The sequence below is a fragment of the Petaurus breviceps genome, unplaced genomic scaffold (assembly GCF_028583685.1).
Source record: "Petaurus breviceps papuanus isolate PSGF00001 unplaced genomic scaffold, PetGlider_PUasm1.0 90721, whole genome shotgun sequence".
Taxonomy (NCBI): domain Eukaryota; kingdom Metazoa; phylum Chordata; class Mammalia; order Diprotodontia; family Petauridae; genus Petaurus; species Petaurus breviceps.
In genome coordinates, this window is record NW_027187322.1 from 1,079,028 (window position 1) to 1,098,228 (window position 19,201).

Sequence of the window (19,201 nt, forward strand, 5' to 3'; positions counted from 1 at the left end):
GACTGCTTTAGCCAGGGAGGCAGGACCAGATCTTCTGAGTTGCTGAAGACACTCCTGACCCTGACAGTCTCCAGCTTCCTTGGAAAGTTGAGATAGTACTTGGCATGGTGTTGTTTTGTTTTGTTTTATTAAAAATAAAATCCCATTGACCCTGCCAGTCAAGCCTGGATTTAGAACCTGCTGTGTGGCACACACTGTGCCTGTGTACTGGGGATATGACCAGAAATGAAAGTGCCTTGTACAAAGTCAGCACTTCAGAAATGTTTGTTGATGGAGACAGCGTGGATCTGGGTAAGGGTATCCAGAAGAAGGTCAAGGTTGAGACAGGGCAGGATGGTCTGGGGGCCACAGTCACTGGGGGGGGGGGGGGAATCAGATAATCTGTCCAGTCTTGGATGCAGAGCATTCCCTGGACATGGAGAATTGGCTGGTCTACAGACCCAGAAATAGGAGAGGGAAGGCTGCGTGTGAGGAAGGATGCAAGGTCAGGTTGTCTGAGGGTCAAGTGAGCTAGTGGATGAAATGCTTTATGGGCCTGAAAGTCCTCTCTGTGTGCATTGCGCTTGTTAGGACCAGTGAGGGCTTTACAAGTCAAATAGAAGAGTTTTTGTTTTTTTTTGAACCTAGAGACAGTAGAGACTCTAGAGTTTGAGGAGAGGGGACAGGGTCAGCCCTTGTGGAGGGAGAGGCTTGAGGCCAGGCCTCTGTCTGATACAGGGTTGCTTTGGGGGGCCAGGGCAGAGTCCTTGGCAGAGGATGCCAGAGGAAACTACAGGCAAGGGGAGGTGCTTCTTTTCCTTTCTCAAGTGCTGAGAGACTGACTGTATAACCTGTGTGGTAGGTGAAAAGTGGGAAAGGAGGGAAGAAGGGAGCCCAAGGGCCAGGGAGCAAGAACAGCCTTGAGGCCATGGGAAAGGAGACTGACTGTTGGAGGGAGAGAGCCCTGGAGGCTTTGCCATGTCCAGAGCAGGGCCTATGCCCACTTCCCCTCCTTTTGCCTCAGTTTCCTCATCCATAAAATATCTCTTCTTTTACAGGATTGTTGGCCTCAAACGAGATAATAGGTATAAAATGCTTTGTAATTTACCTCTTAACTATCATTTGAAGTTGAAATAGGAGGGAGGAAATACTGTTTGGAGATTTGAGGATCCCAAAAGGAACTACTTAGTTTTTCCCCCTCACTGCTACCAAAATACACCAGCAGCCCTCTCCTGTACTTCTGTCTACTTCTGTTTTTGCAACTTCTTACCCAGAAATCAGAATTTCATATGGAATGTTAATCAACATTAAATGCCTTTTCAGTTGGCTAGCTATTGTATAGGTCATGGGTCAGTCACCTCTTTAAAGCATATAGATTCATTTGTAACTGTTCTATTCTGGCTTGTCAGCTTCTGCTTTCAGGCTGATAATGAGAATGATTTGCCATGGGACTCTATAGGGTTTCTGATTTGGAAGAAGCAAGGAGACCCTGTTGGACAGATGAGAAAATTGAAAGGGAGAGAGGGAAGGGACTAGCCGCAACTCATCCCTGGGGTCCAAGTGGCAGAACTGAGCTTTGAGCTCAGGTTCTTAGACCCCCAAGGCTGAGTTCTTTTCTATCATATGTGGAAGAGGCAGCCTCAGGGAAGGCCTCCTAGGGATCTGGGATGATGAGGTGAGATTCACTCCAGAAAGATCCTGAAATAGCAAACAGGCATATATGATGAAAATGAGGACCAAGGTTGGAGTCCTGACTGGGAGACTTACTGCTTAGGGTAGGACGTGGGGCTTGCCCCTTTGCCAGTCTAGGCCACAGTTTTCTCATTCATAAAAGAAAAGGGTTAGAATGGAGGATCCCAAAGGTGCTTTCCACCACCAGATCTCTGATCTTATGAAGCTGCAACTAGATTTTATTTTCAGTTTTGTTTCTGGCAGCTTTCTCAAGCCTCTGGTGTGGTTTCCATTCTGTTTCCCTTCCATAGGTATGTGGTAGGTTAGAGGAAAAAAGGCTTACGTGATTCTCCAGCGATTCCCCAGGGCTGTTTCTAGGCTGAAGGACTCCTCCAGTATTTTATCTGCTAAAGAACGCAGTAGTCTCAGAGTGGGGACAATCTCAAGGGCTAGAAAGTGTGTAGAGATCCCTGGCAATACTTATCTGTCCCCAGTACATACAGTAATAATGACCCTTTATTCTGGGCTCCCTGAGTCCAGAACACTTAGGAGGTGCCTAGAGAGTCTAGGAGGAAAATTAAAGGAGTCCAGCCAGCCAGAATGTTGGGCCAGGATGGGAGGGAAGGGCCTTCTCCTCACTTTCCTTCAAGTTCTAGGCCAGTTCCCTCATTTTACAGAAAAGAAAGACAGTGTGCGGGTGATTTGCCCCAGGTCACTAACACATGTATCAGGTAGTTGAACTCAGATTTGAAACCAGGCCTTCTGACCCCCATCCTGAAGCCCATTCCATTTTCCCATGCTGCCTTTCAACTTTTGTTTACAGTTCTCCCCCCGATTTTGTTTTAGCGATAACTGTTTCTTAACTTGGTGAGTCATCTCTGTGCACTGTCCCTAAGTCTAACTAGGCCTCAGCACCGTGTTGGAAGGTGGTTGCTGGCCTTGTGATTAGGTGTGGGGACAGGTGGAGAAGGGCCCTCACTGGTACTTTGTGATCCACATGCCCAGCTGGTGTGGCCTAGTCATAGAGTGAAAGATCAGCCACTTCCTCTAGATTATCCAGCGATCTTGACCCCCGTACTTGGGGAGGCAGAATTGTGATTGACATGTTTGTCCTTGTTGATTTCTTGCTGATTCATGTCTCTGATGTTGATTTTTATCCAATTCTTTGACGACTGAAGTTGTTCTAGACTGGCTGGGTCATTCTAGGAAGGTTCATTAATGCCCAGTGGAATGTGGCTCTCTTAGAAGAAAAGAATTAAAGAGGAGGATTTGTACTCTTGTGCCATGCTGTTAAGAGAAAACTTAGAAGACCAAATGGGTGAAGGGAAAGGACGGCCACTGACTACCTGCCTGGAATGAGGGGTGGGCCCAGGAAGTGACACCCCCAGCCAGCATCTCTGCTCATTTATCTAATCTAGCACAGGGATTCTTCTTCAACCTGGGGTCATGAATGTATTTTAGAAATATTTTGATAACTGTTTTTCAGTAATGTAGTTTATTTTATACATTTTAAAACATTCTGAGAAAGGGTCCGTGGGATTTCCTGGACCATTGAAGGGGGTCCAGGACATAGTGTACAAAGTGAAGAATCCCTGGACAAGCAGGATTGTGCCTCCTTCCTTCTTTTTCACAAAGATTTGCCCGGGGTTCCAGGACAGGCTCATGTCCCAGGAGGGACTGTAGAAACTGAGAGGATGAGGTCACAGGAAAAGTGCCCTTGGGCTTCCCTCCAGGTTCAGAGGTGGCCAGATCGGCTTTGTGCCAGGAGGGGTCACATGAACTGGAGAGGGAGCAGCAAACCTGTAGTGGGGGTTATCACTGTGGTGGCAGTTTTTTCTTGGTGTCCCACCTCCTTTGAGAGTGAAGGGTTCTTTGTGATTAGGTTCTCCCTGGCTTTTAGCTCTCTTATTTTCTGAGCCTTGCCTGAGGACTGGATAGAGAGAGAGAGAGAGACAGACAGACAGACAGAGAGAGAGAGACAGAGAGACAGAGAGAGAGAGACAGAGACAGAGACAGAGACAGAGACAGAGAGACAGAGAGAGGGAGAGAGAATGTTGGGGGGTGGGGTGCAGTGGAATGGAGGGCCTGTTAGACTGGTCTGCCCCTGCCCACTGCTTTCCCTCCCTGAAAGGGGGAGGGAGACTGAAACCCCTGTTTGTTGAACTCCGCTGAGTCAGTCTCTCCCCTAGATTATGCAGCCTAAGGCTGCTCCTCACCCAAGAGTCCCTGGAGTCTCCTGGGCTGCTGTGGGAACCATGGGTGGGGCGGAGGGTGAGGGCAGGTGCCAGGACCAGGTGCTGGGTGTGTCCTTCATGGTAATAGGGGATGGGTTCTGGCAGAGCAGCCTGACAGGGTGGGCCTGAGGCAGGTCTGGCCCCTTTTGTGGGCTGCTGCTGCTGCTGTTGCCTGGATTCATAGTACCCTGCTGGGTTCAGGGAGCAAGAAGCCTTGGCATGTGGTCTGGGGGAGGGTGGGAGGCTGAGAGAGAGGAGACATTGGCTCAGCCCTGTGCATGGTGCTGGCTGAGGAGAGGGACCTGATGGGATCATGGAAGGCAAAATGGCCTCTAGTGTTGGGTCTGCCATTTATTTATTTGTTTATTCATTCATTTTTTAAAGCAATCGGGGTTAAGTAACTTGCTCAAGGTTACACGTCCAGTTATTTCTGGGTGTGGTGCTTAATGTCTGAGCCCAGATTTGATCCAGGTCATCTCGACACTGGGGCCGGTGCTCTTACTCGCTGAGCCACCTGGCCACCCCGAGTCTGCCATTTATTAAATATCTTCCTGAGCAAGTCATAACCTTTCTGAAACTCAGTTTCCTTATCTGGAAAATGGTAAAGGGTCCTCCCTGCCTTCCCTGTTGCCCATGACTTTTGAGAAGCTCACAGACTGAGGGCCAGAAGGAGGCTGGAAGGCCATCTGGTCCAGCCCTTTGATTTTACAAGAGAGAAAATTGATGCTTGTGATCCCACAGGTAGTGACATCTATAGTGGGATGTGAAGCCAAGCTCTGTACTCAGGGGAGGGATGCTCTGCCTCCCTTGGGCTGAGATAAGGCATTGAAAGCACCTTGTCTCTAGCTTTTGGAGGCTTGACAGTTGTTAGCATATTCCTAAACCCTGCTGCCTCTTGAGGCCTTCCTTGATTTCTGGGCCTGCAATCCAAATATTCCCTCTACATCCCCTCCCCCCCCTACACACACACAGACAGACACACATTTGAGCGAGATAATTTCCCTTGTGTCCAGTGAGAATTTGAGGTACAATTTGCTAATGAGGCTTAGATCCTTGGACTACCTTGACTGATCTGTCCAGGCCCAAGAAGTTCACTTCTTCATTTCCTGGTTCGACATGACTGAGAGGTTGGGTTAATGACATCCAGAGTTCCTAGAGCATCTGAGCTGAAGGGAGCCTGAAGGTCACCCAGTCTCCATGAAGGCCCATCAGGGTTGGGATCTGTGGAAGGGCCCCCAGTTTGTGGCAGAGCTCCTGCTGCCAAATCGAGGGGCTCTACATTTCCTGGGAGGAGAGGGCGGCCACCTTAGAGGCTCTGAAGAGGGGAAGTGTGGAAAGGGTGCTGGGAAGGACATCGGGCCCAGCTCAGATTACTTAATGTGGGTTACTATGAAATCCTGCCAACAACCCAGTGCCTCTCCAAGGGAGGAAAAAAGCCAGAGAGCCCCAAAGCATTTATTGAAAGCTTGTGGCCCTTTTTTTCAGATGGAAGTGGCTGGAGCCATCGTGAGGGGCCCTGGGCAGGAGGGCCAAGCACACTGCTGACTCTTGGCTGCTGGGCCTTTCTCACAGACAGCATTTTGCTTTCCCCCAGAATCCTTCCCAATGGCATTGGAGTCCTGATCCAGAGGTGATGAGAAAACTCTCACCTCATTTAGGTGGAGATTTTTTGGATCTGGCCGCTGCCTCTTCCCCAGGAGAAGAGACTGGCTTTCTGGGCAGGCTTCAGGAAAGCTGTATTCTTTCTGGCTCTAGAAGAGATTTGGGGCAGCCCTGCTCCCACTTGGGTTCCTGACAGTGTCTGGGGGTCAGTGAGATGATGGTAGAAGAGTGAGCTTTTACCATGGACATATTTTCCAGCTCTGGCCTGGCCTCAGCACTGCTAGGATGCTGACTGTTTTGCCCTGGACAGGGACTATTTCAGATTTTTTTTTCTGTATGGACTTCTCCATGAGGTCTTTTCCTCCGAAGACTAGGGATCCCAGGGCCTTCCAGACCCAGCTAGGTCTCAGGTGCTTGTCTGTGTGGACTGGCAAGTTCCTGGTTCTGTTCTCTTTCCCATCCCCCCTCACCCCCAAGCCTTTCTGGAACTCACCAGCCCCATTCTGTGGCAGCCCCAGGTATTGCTGGGGGTAGGAGGAACCGAGACCTGGTCCAGGGCTGGTGTTGCACACCCTTAGCCAATGAGAACCCAGCTACTCTGAAGTCAGTGGTTCTCACACCGGGGATGGTAGAAGGAGGAGCAGGTCGTTATGTGGTTACTGTAGACTGAAGAAGAGAGGGCAGGGCGCACCAGACAAGGGCGGGCTGGGAAAGCTGCAGCCGAGGTTTGTGGCAGGGGATGTCAGGCTCCAGAGCCACGCTGGGAAAGGCAGGCTGTTATGGGCCACAGTTTCTGTCCTGGCCACAGGAGGGGCCTTACTGTGCAGATAGTTGGACTTCCCTCTCTTGTGCCCGGCAAAACTCTTGCTATTGGCTCTCCCCTTCTCCCTAAGACCATAAGCCTCCTGGTCTCTCCTGTTCTGTTCCAGGCCTGATGATGGGAACACCAAAGTTCCTGGCAGCCAGCCAGCCCGTTCCTGCCCCTTCCCAGTGTGTTTGATTATGCCTCATCTGTGCAGTGGGGAGTGACCAGAAGTACTCTGCACTGTGGGTCTCTCAGCCCCCTTGGCAGGGCAGTGCTTGGAAGCAGGAAAGTGTGATCTCCCCTCCTCATCACTCCCTCCTGCCAAGCAAACTGGAGCTTGCCAGCCTGGCCTCGCCCACCTCACCCCAGCTCCCCATGATGACAGTGATCTGAGAGAAGATTAATGGATGTGTGAGTAGGGGAGCTCCCTTGGGAGCTCATTATTGACTCAGGGCTGAGCTTGTGGTCACAGTTGTGGATCCCTTTGGGCACTAGTGAAGCTGGGGCTTCCTGAAGAAGCCCTCGCTGGTGCCCATGCCCCTGCTTAGTGTGGAGGGCCAAGGCAGAGGCTTGTGCTGTTCTCACCACTGCTTTGGGGGCTCTTACTCTGATGAGGACCACAGTGTCCTTCCTCTCCAAGCTGACTTCCTTACTTCTTTACTTGCTGCTTCTATTTTTTCCCAGCATGAGTAAAGTTGCCCTACGTAGCCCCCAGGGCAACATTCAGGGGAGGTGTAGTCAGCCCTTAGAGAGCCATGTCAGGGCCAGCCTTGGCTTCCTCCTCTAATGGGGAATGTAGTGAAAGGGGACCAGCCTGTGTGACCAGGGCCCCTCCTGAGCTGAGCTGCCCCTTCTTATTGCACGAGCTTCTCTTACAGGACCAGTCCCAAAATGAGGGAGCTGGGACGAGGAGTCTGCTCAGAAGCTGGAGGGAGACAAGGTTTAGCCTCCCTGGGCCACCCCACTCACCTTCCTCCTTGTTTTCTTGCTGGGAAGATAAGATGTGAAGCTCTGTCAGATTCCTCAAGCCTGTCTTCTCCTCAGGTTCCAGGATCCAAAGGTGGCCCTTGAAGGCTGTGATTGGGTGGGCCATTGTGGGAAGTTGCAGTTTGACGGAAGGTGGCCTTCAGGCCACTGGCACTGCTGCACGTCTGGCCTGCCTCCACACGGCTGCTCAGTGCTGTCAAAGGACTTTGGCAGTTTGAATATTAGCAATTAATTGGCGGGGAGCTCCTCAGGAACCCTGAATGCTGCTGTTGACCATGCCTCTCCCCAACAGTGGGAAATGGAGCAATTTCTCAAGGTCACTCAGTCTTCAGCAGTGTTTGGCCTAGTTGGCTGCCTTGGCATCCAAGGAGATTTCTACTCCTCCATGCTGTGTTCCCAGGGCTCCCTGTGTAGCAGGTTTGCCCCCTCTCCTCCCCTGCCCTCCCCTCCCCAGGTTGTTTTAATCCTCTTGCCTGCAAACAGCTGGAGCAGAGCATGTCTGCCCTGCTCATGTGAGCTGGTTATCTCCCCACGGGATGACTGGCATCTCAGCTGGAGAGGCTGCAGTCACTTGATGGGAAGAGCTGTCTGCAAGAAGAGTTGCAGACCCCAGGATGAAACTTTCCTTAGTTGGATTTAGAAGAACAATTGGGGGATATTTCCAAAGGGTGCTCTTCTGCAGTGTTAGAGGGGATGCCCTGGGGCAGGTGGTTAGTTCACAGCACAGCCCAACAGGGGAAGAAAAAACCTCCCCTAAGCAATGATCCTGGGGGGCTCATCATGGGACTCATGGAAGGCGGGGCTCACCTTGCACACTTCCCGTCCCTTCTCAGCTGCTGGGCTCCAGCTGAGCTTCAGCAAATGGACCCGGGGTTTGCACCTCAAACAGGAATTTTAAAATCACATCCAATTTCCCCACTAACAGCAACCTATTATAATTAAGACAGTAACCAAACTAATAACTTATCCTTATGCAATGCTGTAACCGCGTGGCTTAAGGGGGTGGGTACAGTAAGCGCTGTGGGCATCATTACCCCCCCTTACCAAGAGGTGAGCCAAAGCCTGGAGGCTGATTTCGCACAGCTCGTCAGGAGCAGAAGCCAGTCTGGAAGCCAGGTGTCTGCCCAGCACTTTACCCCTCTGCCGGAGCTTGCTTCCTGTTAGGTTCTGATGGCACTAGAAGCCCCGTCCCCCAGCTCGTCAGGAGCAGAGGCCAGTCTAGAAGCTAGGTCTCTGCCCAGCACTTTACCCCTCTGCCCGGAGCTTGCTTCCTGTTAGGTTCTGATGGCACTAGAAGCCCCGTCCCCCAGCTCGTCAGGAGCAGAGGCCAGTCTGGAAGCCAGGTCTCTGCCCAGCACTTTACCCCTCTGCCTGGAGCTTGCTTCCTGTTAGGTTCTGATGGTACTAGAAGCCCCGTCCCCCAGGTCGTCTGGCCAAAGGATGTCTCAAGGCCCTGGTGACATCAGTCTGATGAAGCCTCCCATCTGCTGCTTCAGAATGCAGGAGGGAGGTGACCTTAATGCCAGTGGAGCCCACTCTCTGACAGACTTGGAGTACAGGCCCCTACACCCCCTGTTCAAGGGACGACCGAGCTCAGTTGAGAGAAAGAAGGGTATTCCCAGAAGGATGGCCACCAGTGGCTGGTGGGGAGGGTATGTGTTTGTCTGAACCACAGTAGTTAATGCAGGTGTACATCTTATCAGTGGAGGGAGAGGACCTGCCTGGGGGAAATAAAACACTGTTTGGAAGACCGTGGGCACCCAGGTTTCTCCCTAGGGGCGGAAAGGATGAGCATTTCAGGTGTTTATATCAGAGCAGATAAGTGAGCAGGAGGCCAAGGGTATGGACCTGGGGCTTGTTGGTTCACTTGGTGAGCCTGTAAAGTACCAGAACAGGGCTTTGTGATGGGGGACTGCGTGACCTTGGAAAAGTCATTGGATTTCTCTGGGCCTTAGTTTCCTCATTTGTAAAATGCGCTGGTGGGTGATTACTAAGGTATCTTTTAATTTTGAATCTTGTGATTGTAAAGATAGGTGCTTCTGTCCCTGACCCCCAGAGGTGGGATGAGTTACCCAGAATTTGCTAGATAGATTTGTTGCTCTGTTGGGTGAGTTAGTAAAGCATTTGGAATCTGTACAAATTGTGGGTTACTTGGGAATTTTGTGATTTGCTCTGTTTTTTAAGTGACATTTAATTTTTGTTTTTAATCAAAAAATTCATCTTTCTACCTTCCCCCATAGGGGAAAAAAAGAAAAAGAAAGCCAATATGACCTGTCACACAGACCGGATTCCCTCCTTGACCCCAAATGAAAGCCATTTCTTCTGTCTTGAAACTATGAGTCACTCATCATGGTCTCTTCCACCTCGTGTGTCTTTGTGCTGGTTTATTTTGGGGTTTGTGAGTGGAGGTCAAGGTGGACACATAGACAAGTGGCCAGAAGAGCTGGCATTTGTAATGCTTTGCAAGGCATTCTGTCCACGTGGTCTCCTTTGGGGCTCACAATAGCCTGGTGAAGGAGGCTCTTGGCCCCATTTTACAGAAAAAGAAACTGAGGCTTATGGAGGAGATGCCCACGGTCACAGCTTCAGGAAACCCAGCTGCAGCACGTTCCCCTCTCTGATGTTCTTTAGAGTATAAAGAGGCAGCTCCCAAGCCCTGGCTCTGCACTGAGCCAAAGTCCTGAGTTCCACTTCTGATCCTCTCTGAGGCTCAGTTTCCTCTTCTATAAAATAGAAATGGTGAGTCTTGCAGCCCTGACTTCAGAGGACTGCGGGGGAGAAGGCTCCCACCCCACCCCCAAGTTTGTTGTTATCCCTTTAGAATGGGAGCTTTTGGAGGCTGGAGCTTGTCTCAGTCTCCCCAGTACTTGGCACACAGCAAGTACTTACTAAATGCTTTTGGCTTGACTTGAGGTATCCAGTGTAACTAGAAACCACTGCTTTGCTCCTGTCCCTCCCACACCCATCGTTTCCTAGGGTGCCCCTCTCACTTAGGTTCGTGGCTCAGGGTTCCTTTTTGGTGAGGGGAAGTATGAGGAGGGGCCCAGATGCTGTCCATAGTCCACGGTCCATGTTCTGCTCCCTCAGCTTGAAGGAAACAAAGACAGAATGAAGAAAAGGAGGGAGAATATATCCCTGTACGCCTTCCTCCTCGGTCAGCCTCATATTTTTCTGACTGCAGCCTTGTCAATTCCACTAGACTCTGGGCTCAGACTCCCCCCCAACCTCCTAGACATCCAGCTGCCCCCTCCCTCTGCCTTCAGGAAGGCCGCCACCATGAGCTTGGCAGCGGAGAGAGTGCCCCTTGCTAGGTACTCTTATCTCCTTTTGGAACTCAGTGTATTTTCTCATTTAAAAAAAAAAAAGACAGATGGGGGGCACAGGAGGCAGAGTGTTGGGCCTGGACTCAGGAAGGCCCCGGCTCAGATCCCACCCCAGACACTCACTCACAGCTGTACGATACTAGACAAGTCACTGAACCTCAATTTCCTCAACCATGAAATGAGGACCATGAGTTGTTGCGAGGATTCGATGAGTTCTTGTTTGTAAATCGATTTGCAAACCTTAAAGCATCACATAAATGCTGGTTATATTATTATTAGTGTTCAGTAGGTTTTTTTGGCTGGCCTGTCAGCCATCGTGGCAGAGCTACTGGAGTTGTACATGGAAGCCAAGAAGATGAATGTTCACATCCCTCCCTGGGCACTAGCTGTTTTACTGAGGGAGTAACTTCTCCTTGAGTCTTAGTTTTTCCTCCCTTGCAGGGTGGTTGTGAGGATCCCAAGATAATATGCCTAAAGCCCTTTGCTGGCCTTCAAGTACCGTAAATGTGGATGGCTTTTTTGTTCTGTATAATGGTTGCTTTCATCATTGCATGACATGAATTTTAGGCTCTGACCCTCAGTCCTCTTTCTCCCAACCAGCAAGCCTTCTCTTGTAACAAAGATTCTGAAAGAGAAAGAAGAAAAGGGCTTGGCCAAACCAGTGGACACAGTGACTGTTGGCTTGATAGTAGTTGCAGAATCTCAGAGGCCCTCTCCCCTCCACAGGGACCCTCTAGCTTGACCCTGCAGAAGGTGTTTGTCTTTGAGGAAGAAGGGGTGGAGATCAGGCCTGGGCCTGCTCCTCTGGATTGTTTATGGTTGTCTTCCTTCCAGTGCAGTGACATTACATCTGTGTCTACACCAGACCTCGAGCAATGGACAGGCATTGACTTTGTTTCTGCTTCTTGGCTGGTACAGAAAGTGCTTTGGCAACTATTGGTGTGTATAGGGAGCCATTCTTTTCTCTTTGACCTTCTTGGACTCTGTGTTTGGAATTGGGACGTAAACTTTGTTTCCATGGAAAAATACACTTAGACTTCACATGTTTGAATTGGATACTGACTTTGTAAGTAGTGAGACAATCTTCTTGTGGCTGCTGGGAGGTCCTGTGAAATCAGCCCAGTAGCCATATGAGGTAGCATATGGCAGGTGCCCAAGGATCTTGGCACCTGGTGAATCTGTGGTTTTCTGGTTGTGGGGACAGTCATCACCCTGTGGCTAACCTTGGATGAGGGTGGTTCTCAGACAACAGACCTGCAGTCCTTTGCCAGCCTTTATTTCAAGTTTCTCCAACCTGGGAAGACTTTGCCAGAGTCGATGCTCCTTTGAGAACGCTGGGTCACAGTTCATCAACAAGCAGGTATGAAGTGCTCCCTGTGTTCCAGGCACTGTCTAAGTACTGGAGTTCCAAGGTGTGAGGTGCCTCGAGTAGTACCACTGGGATGGGATTGGAAAGCAAGGGAGGGGAACCCTGTATGAAAGGATGGGAGAGATGGAGCCTGGTTGGCAAGAGCTGAAAAGGCTGAGCAGAACAGTTATGTGACTCTTTAGGAAAATTCCTTTGGCCACTCTGTGGTGGATGGCTGGGGTGGGGAGAGCCAAGGCAGGATGGCCAATGAGCGGCTGTTTCATTCATCCAGGTGATCCGTGATGATGGCCTAAACTGGGATGGTGGTAGTGACAGAGATCACCAGATCAGAAGACTTCGGAAGGGTCGACAGCCTTCACTCTGATCTGGGATCTCATCGCCTTGGGAATTCTTTACGTTGCTGTGGATACAGGCATCCAGATCCTCCATCATTCTGCCACAGGGGCCCACCACAAGCCAGAAGCGTCTTGCTGTCTCTAGCCCTCACCATGTGATCAGCCTGGCTTTTCTTCCTATCAGACAATTCCTTGGTGACACCTTCTACTCCTGTTCTTCTGAGTTCCTCATTGGTTTTATGCTGCAGCCTGCTCCCACCCACCAGGTGCCTCTTTCTCTTTGGCCGGCTGTGTGGTCAGTGAAAATTCTTTGGAGATTGTTGTGTATAAATCAGTAGGGGTAGAATGGCAGTAGTGTTGCTTGGCGGTGGTAAAAGAACTTTGTTATTTCCCCAAGACAGTCCACTCTGCTCTTTTCCTCCAAACCATGCACCTGTGCCATCTCTCCCAGATGGGTATGTGTGAATAAACTTGCTTTAGAGGTTTCCTTTTCTTTATGGAATTTTTGAAAATCTATTTTTTATTAGTATTTTGTCTTTATACCACCTACAATTCCCCCAGGATCCCTCATTTCTCCTCCTCCCAGAAAACAAATGATAAAGAAGAAGAAAAAGCTAGCTCAGCATAACTAAGTGTCCATGTCTTAAAAGGCTGATGTTACCTGCGGTGTTCCATCCCTGTAGCCCCACCACCTCTACAAAGACCCCTTCCTTGGGGCCAGACTTAGTCTCCAGTTTTGTAGCCCTCATTCTCAGTGGTTTTGTTGTTCTTTCTGTTGGTGTGATTAAAGCCTTGACTCCACTTCCTTTCCTTGACATCAGTTCACATGAGTCTTCTTGTACTTCTCTAAAGGGGCACAAGCCCTGGGCCTGGAGGTAGGAAGTCCTGAGGTCAAATCCAGCCTCCTCACTGTGTGACCCAGGGCTAGTCCCTTAACCTCTGTTTGCCTTAGTTTCCTCAGCTATAAACTGGAGATAATAATATAGCATCTACCTCTGAGGGATGTTTTGAGGTTAAAATGAGATATTTGCAAAGCATTTTGCAAACCTTAAGTTTAGTCTTTTCAGTCGTGTCCAACTCTTTGTGACCCCATTTTTGAGGGTTTTATTTTCTTTTTGTTTTTTGCTTTTTGGAGGGCAATTGGGGTTAAGTGACTTGCCCAAAGTCACATGGCTAGTAAGTGTGTCAAGTGTCTGAGGCCAGATTTGACTCAAGTCCTCCCGACTCCAGGGCAGGTGCTCTATTCACTGCGCCACCTAGCCATCCCAATTGAGGGTTTTCTTGGCAAAGATACTGGACTGGTTTGCCATTTCCTTCTCCAGCTCATTTTACAGATTTGGAAGCTGAGGCAAACATGGTGAAGTGACTGGCCCAAGGTCACACAGCTAGTAAGTGTCTGAGACCAGATTTAAACTCAGATCTTCTGACTCCAGGCCTGGCACTGCTCCTTAGCACCTCCCCACCTCTCCACCTATATAAATGTTATATATATAGATGTTATTAATGTAATTAGTTGCTTATTATCTTGCTTATCAGACCCTTGAGAAATAATGGATGTCCCAAAGTCTTAGTGCAGTTTTAAACTATTAAAGATTAAATCCGCCCAAAAACTTTTGGGACACTCAGTATTTGATCCAAAGATTTTTTTTCCTTTGACCACTTCCTTTATTTTTCTAGTTGCATTATTTTTGTTCATGCAAAAACTTTAAAATTCTGAATAACTGAAAATTCGCCCTTTTTTTTTTGTAATTTACTCTGCCCTTAGTTTGATTAAGGATTTACCCCTTTGATTTGAACAGAGTTCTTAAAAGAACAATTGCAAAGTAATCACAGCCACTTGAAAGAATGCTCTAAATCACTAATAATGAGAAAAATACAAATAAAAACCATGGTGTGGTTTCACCTCACACCTGCAAATTGGCAAAAATGACAAAAGTAAATGTTTAAGGGGATATATGTAGAATGATAGACACACTTAATACATTGTTGGGAACTGTGAAATGATACAACCGTTTTGGAAAGCAATTTGGAATTATGCAAATTTACTAAAATGTCCATGCTTTTTCACCCAGAGACTCATTTACTGAGTTTATATCCCAAGGAAACCATTGTAAAAAAAAACCCTCATAAACACCAAAATATTAGCAGCAACACTTTTTGTGTTAGCAAAGATTTGGAAACAAAGTAGATGCCCATTAATTGAGGAATGTCTAAACAAATTCTGATCCATGAATGTAATAGTATGCTTAGAAATGATGCATATCGTGATGAATACAGAAAAGTGTGGAAAGGGCATATGAACTGATACAGAGTTAAGTCAGCAGAACTGAGAAGACAATGAACACAGTTAACTAGAGAGGTCACAGTAACTACAATGATAGCAACAGAAAGAATGATGACATACCAAAAACCAAAAGCAGATGTGATCAGTGATCAAGATTTAGAAGGACTTGAGAGGAAAGAAATGAGAGTATGCCCCCACCTCACCCCTTTGTGAAGGTTAGAAGACCCACTAGGGCTACACGTTGCCCAGGTTTTTGTACTTTTTCGTTTTATGATCAGTTATGTTGGGTTCTCCGTCTTTTTCTTTTTGTTTGTCTTTTTAAAAAATACTGTTAATTATATGAAGTGACTCTCAGGCTGTATACTGGGAAAAACCATGTGGATGCAAAAACAAAAACATTTTATAAAAACCTTTTTAAAAGAATTTCTTTCTTCAGCAGCCATAGCTTGAAACGTACCTTTTTAAAATTTTTTATGGTGTGCTCTTCAATATTGAGATAGCTTCTACATTTTGAGTTTATTATGGTTTATACTATAAGATTTTAGTCTACACCTTATTTCTGCCAAACTGCTTTTCATTTTCCCCTGTAATTCTTGTCAAATCAGGAGTTGTTTTCCCAGGTAAATTTTTCTTTCAGGGTGGGGGTGGAATACCCATAGCTGAGTCTTGATTGTTTTTGCTTTTCTTTATGTTATCTGTTCTATTGATTTGCTTTTCTGGTTTTTTTTTTTTAACTAGTAGTAAATCGTTTTGATGATTACTGTTTTAAAAATATGGTTTAAGGTCTGGAACTGCTATTCTCTCTTCATTCTTTTTTTTCTTTTCTCTAAATAAATTTTGTTATTTTGTGTGATTTTATAAAGTTTGCCTTTGATAGTTTGATTTTTACAACACTAAAATGGTAAATCAATTTTCACAGTATTTTTATTGGCACCGCCCAACCATGAACATTGACCATTCTTCCAGTTTTTAAGTTCTTTATTTCTTTTAAGGAGCTTTTTGGAATATCTATACAGATATTGCATGTGCTTTGGTAGATGATTGCCTCTCTGATATTTTATATATTTTGTTGTTCTTTCAAATGAACTTCTCTTTCTGTTATTCATTCCTGGATTTTGTTATTGCTATATAAAAATGCTTTGGATTTTGCAGGTTTGTTGTGTGATCTGCTACTTTATAGAAGCTATTGTCTCAGTTAATTTCTTGCTAGCTTTTCCATCCAAATGCTGATAATCTCTTGGCAATAGACAGTCTTCACCCCACTTGGTCATTCCTATATATATGGTCAGTTTAGACTGTTTTTGAGGGGTTACAAATCACTTCAAGGAGGCTTTGTAATGTTACAGGATTTGATGTAACCAGTCCTAAAGCTTTTTTCAGCATTACTATTTTCACTGGTTGCATTGCAGGGCAAGCCTTCTGGAGTTTTAGACATTGACAGCTCCATAAAGTTGGTAGGCCTCATGGTCCTAGGTTTCCACCAACCCACACACACCGCCCCCCCATGTATGAATGCCCTCTCTTGGAAAGGCTTTCAGTGACCTGTTTGTTGTATGAAGCAGACAAAACCACAGGCCTGTCAGTGCAAGCTGCAATGTGGGATTTTGCCTATTACAACAGCAACCAGTTGAAATTTCAATTGTTACTTAAATTGAGTAGCTATAAGAATGTGTAGGTGGGCGCAGGGGAACCATCCTGCCATTACTGACCTTAATAAGCATCTTTTAGGATAAGTAGACTCCCCTGTGTTGATCTTGACCTTGTCCCTGAAGAGCTGAGCATTCACCTCTTTTTCCTTCCTCATTAGGGACCCCAGAGAAGTAAAAAGCATTCTAGATCATGCCTAACCACTTTACAGATGTGGATGCACAGGGCCAGTATCTTACTCCAGAGCACAAAGTGAATTATGGAAAGAGCCACTCATAGAGCTCAGTAATGCTAATGTCCATTTAGCGTCAGCATTGGCTAGCACCAGCCAACACACTGAAGGCCGGTTGGAGAAAGTTCAGTCAGAGAGTTTAGTCTGCACCCAGGTGGAGAGATTATTTCAGAAGTGCTAAGATTTTTTTTTTAAGACCCTGTGTTTCATTTTTACTTTGTGTTGGCAAAAACCCCAGGAGGAGACTGGAGATTCTGGGAGGAGATGATTATGCTGGGTGAGTCAACTGAGCTCCCCAGCTGCTGTTTTTAGTTCTCTGCCTTTGGGAAAGAAAAGGCTCTTTGCTAGGGGGAGGGGTGGGCAGGGGAGTGCTGGCTTATCCAGCTGGACAGGAGGCAGGTGTGGGGGGGGGGGAGAGAGAGAGCGCAAGTGCACGTGCGTGTTCATGTCCACTTGGGCAAGGCTGGGGTGGGTAAGGGGGTCGGGGGATGTTGGTAAGGGTAATTTGGGGCATCATGGTATGGACAGGGTCTTATAATCAGAGCATTAATTCACACAGGAAATATCAGAGCAGAGCTCTTAGCGTGTGGAAGTATAATAAATGTCTGCTCCATTTTTTAGATAAGCTACTGTTGCTTTTCCAGATCAGCAGTGATAAGAAAGGCCAGAGTTGCTATGAATTATCATGGGGAAATCCAGGCTGTGTTTGGTAACATAGCACAAAAGAGACTTTAAAGCATTGAGAGATGCTTTTGTTACATGGAAGTGGCTGATGTGGAAGAAATCGGGTGATGTGAGAAGCTACAATGACAAGATGGCAGAGGAAAAGGCGTAGTGAGAGCCTTGGGACCCGGAAGCCATTTGAGGCCCGCCTGACCATTGCCTTTAGTGTCCAAGCTGCTCCACCTGTTCTCCAGATGCGATTTCCATGAGCTCCTAATTACTGTGGGTCATCAGGAACAGCCAGGAAGCACGTCTTAGCACCCTGAGATAGACACTTTCCCTCTCCATCCCTGGGAACCAGCTTTGGATTCCTCAGCACCAGCCTAGCCCCTGGGCTGCTGCTGGCTTACTAGAGTCTTGAAGTTAGAGTAGCCGGTGTCTTTCTTCCATAGGTGCTCAAGAGCTTACTGACAACAGACTGGGCAGCCAGAAGACTCTTACTAGCCCCTTTCCTCCCTAAATAAATAAAAGAAGGCTTCTTTCTGTCACCACGCCTACTCAGAGATGGGTCTGAGACTGTCCTTTGCCCTTCTAGTTTAAAAGATCATGTATTAATTCTCATCTTACCCTCTACCTCCTAGTATATGTATATATAGCCAAATGTTTAGTTAACAGAGTTCGTGTAACATGAAGTCTCCAGTTTTAGCGATTGAATTTGGGACTAGATGAAGGCTTTAAGGATCCTCAGAAGGATAGACAGGGAAAGTGCTCCCATGAAGGAACCAAGTCAGCATAGCCAGGATGAAATGAAGGCTTCAGGGAAAGGGGATGAGGGCCCTCACCTTTTTTAGGTCCAGTGAATGATTGTCTGGCATTTACTTATCAAAATAACACAGAATCATAGAAGAAATCATAAGGCAAAAAGGAACCCCAAAGTCAGTTTAGGGAGTCAGAGCCCAACCATTTAGATGGCTCCAGCCAGTCTTTAAGGGGTTATAGTTGAATTTAAGACCAGTCATGTTTTGGTGGTGGTAGCTGATTTAGCCCGCTTGGTTTAGGGCACAGATAGGTGCTTTTTTATGAATAAATGAACCAGGACTAGTGTTCTTGACCCTAGACAAATTTTAGCTTTACGGTTGAGTCCAAATCAGTCTCTGCTGGAAGTCAGACACGTTAGTCACACAGTGCCCACCCAAAGGAAACAATTGGAGTAAACTCAGTCCTGGATGAAGCCTTGGGCCATGGCCCTGGGCTGCCTGTGGAGCTCAGTGGGCCACACCTCTGAAATATTATGGTCTCCACTTAGGTACTTAAGCAGTGGCTGTGCTTGTTGTTTTTCAGGCCCTAGAAAGGCTCATTTTTGGTGCTGTGGTTTTGATTGACAGCAGTTGGTGTTTATATGTAGGGACAACTGCTGCCTATATCCAGTGACTGCCTCTTGGTGACTTCAGTTTACCATTTGTGGAATTGGTGAAAATTTGTTCTCCCAAATTCTTAGACGTCTTCAAAGACCCCACAGCCCTAGAATGAAGAGCTTCCTGGACAGCTGTCCTGGGTCCTGAGGAGGAAAAGAGGTTTCTTCATGAGTGGCTGAGCATGACCTGGAGTCTCTGAGCATCGGGAGGGCCCCCAAGCCCCACGGTGGTAGCCCCAACAAGTGGTCCTCCAACCTTTGGGAAGCTCTGGGGAGGGGGATCCCCTCCCTTCTAAGGCAACTGGTTCACTTTGAGGTCATTCTCTTGTTATGAGCTGCTTTCTGATAGCAAACTCAACTCTGCCTCTGCAGTTTCTATCTAGTGCTCCCACGTCCGCCCCTGGTGGCCAACCCCACTCAGATTCAGCCTCCTTCCTGATGACAGCCTTAAAATACTCACACATTTTACCTGGTTCTCATATGGTGTGGACTCGAGGCCCTTCCCTAGCCTAGTCACCCTCCTTTGGACAGCATCCAGTTTAGCCAGGTTCTTCCTAAGATAAGGGCCCTGGGCCCCAGGGAGAGCAAAGTTGTAGCCTCTGGAATAATGGAGACTGTTCTGATTTGCTCAGCTTCAGTGACTCCCTTGAGCTTCC

At 47.6% G+C, this 19,201-nt stretch overlaps 1 protein-coding gene and 1 long non-coding RNA gene across 8 annotated transcripts in view; both read left to right on the top strand.

The window, feature by feature from the left end:
- The window catches only part of MARK2 (microtubule affinity regulating kinase 2), a 56,654-nt gene that overhangs the window by 12,936 nt on the left and 24,517 nt on the right, over positions 1-19,201 (top strand). The gene's annotated exons all lie outside the window — the stretch shown is intronic.
- LOC138144784 (uncharacterized) lies at positions 394-15,451 on the top strand. 2 transcript variants are annotated; one of them, XR_011164023.1, is made up of 3 exons: positions 394-6,702; positions 7,170-11,961; positions 12,242-15,451. It is a non-coding gene; the product is annotated as an uncharacterized lncRNA (long non-coding RNA). The 2 variants fall into 2 exon arrangements; XR_011164022.1 differs by having other exon boundaries at positions 394-11,961.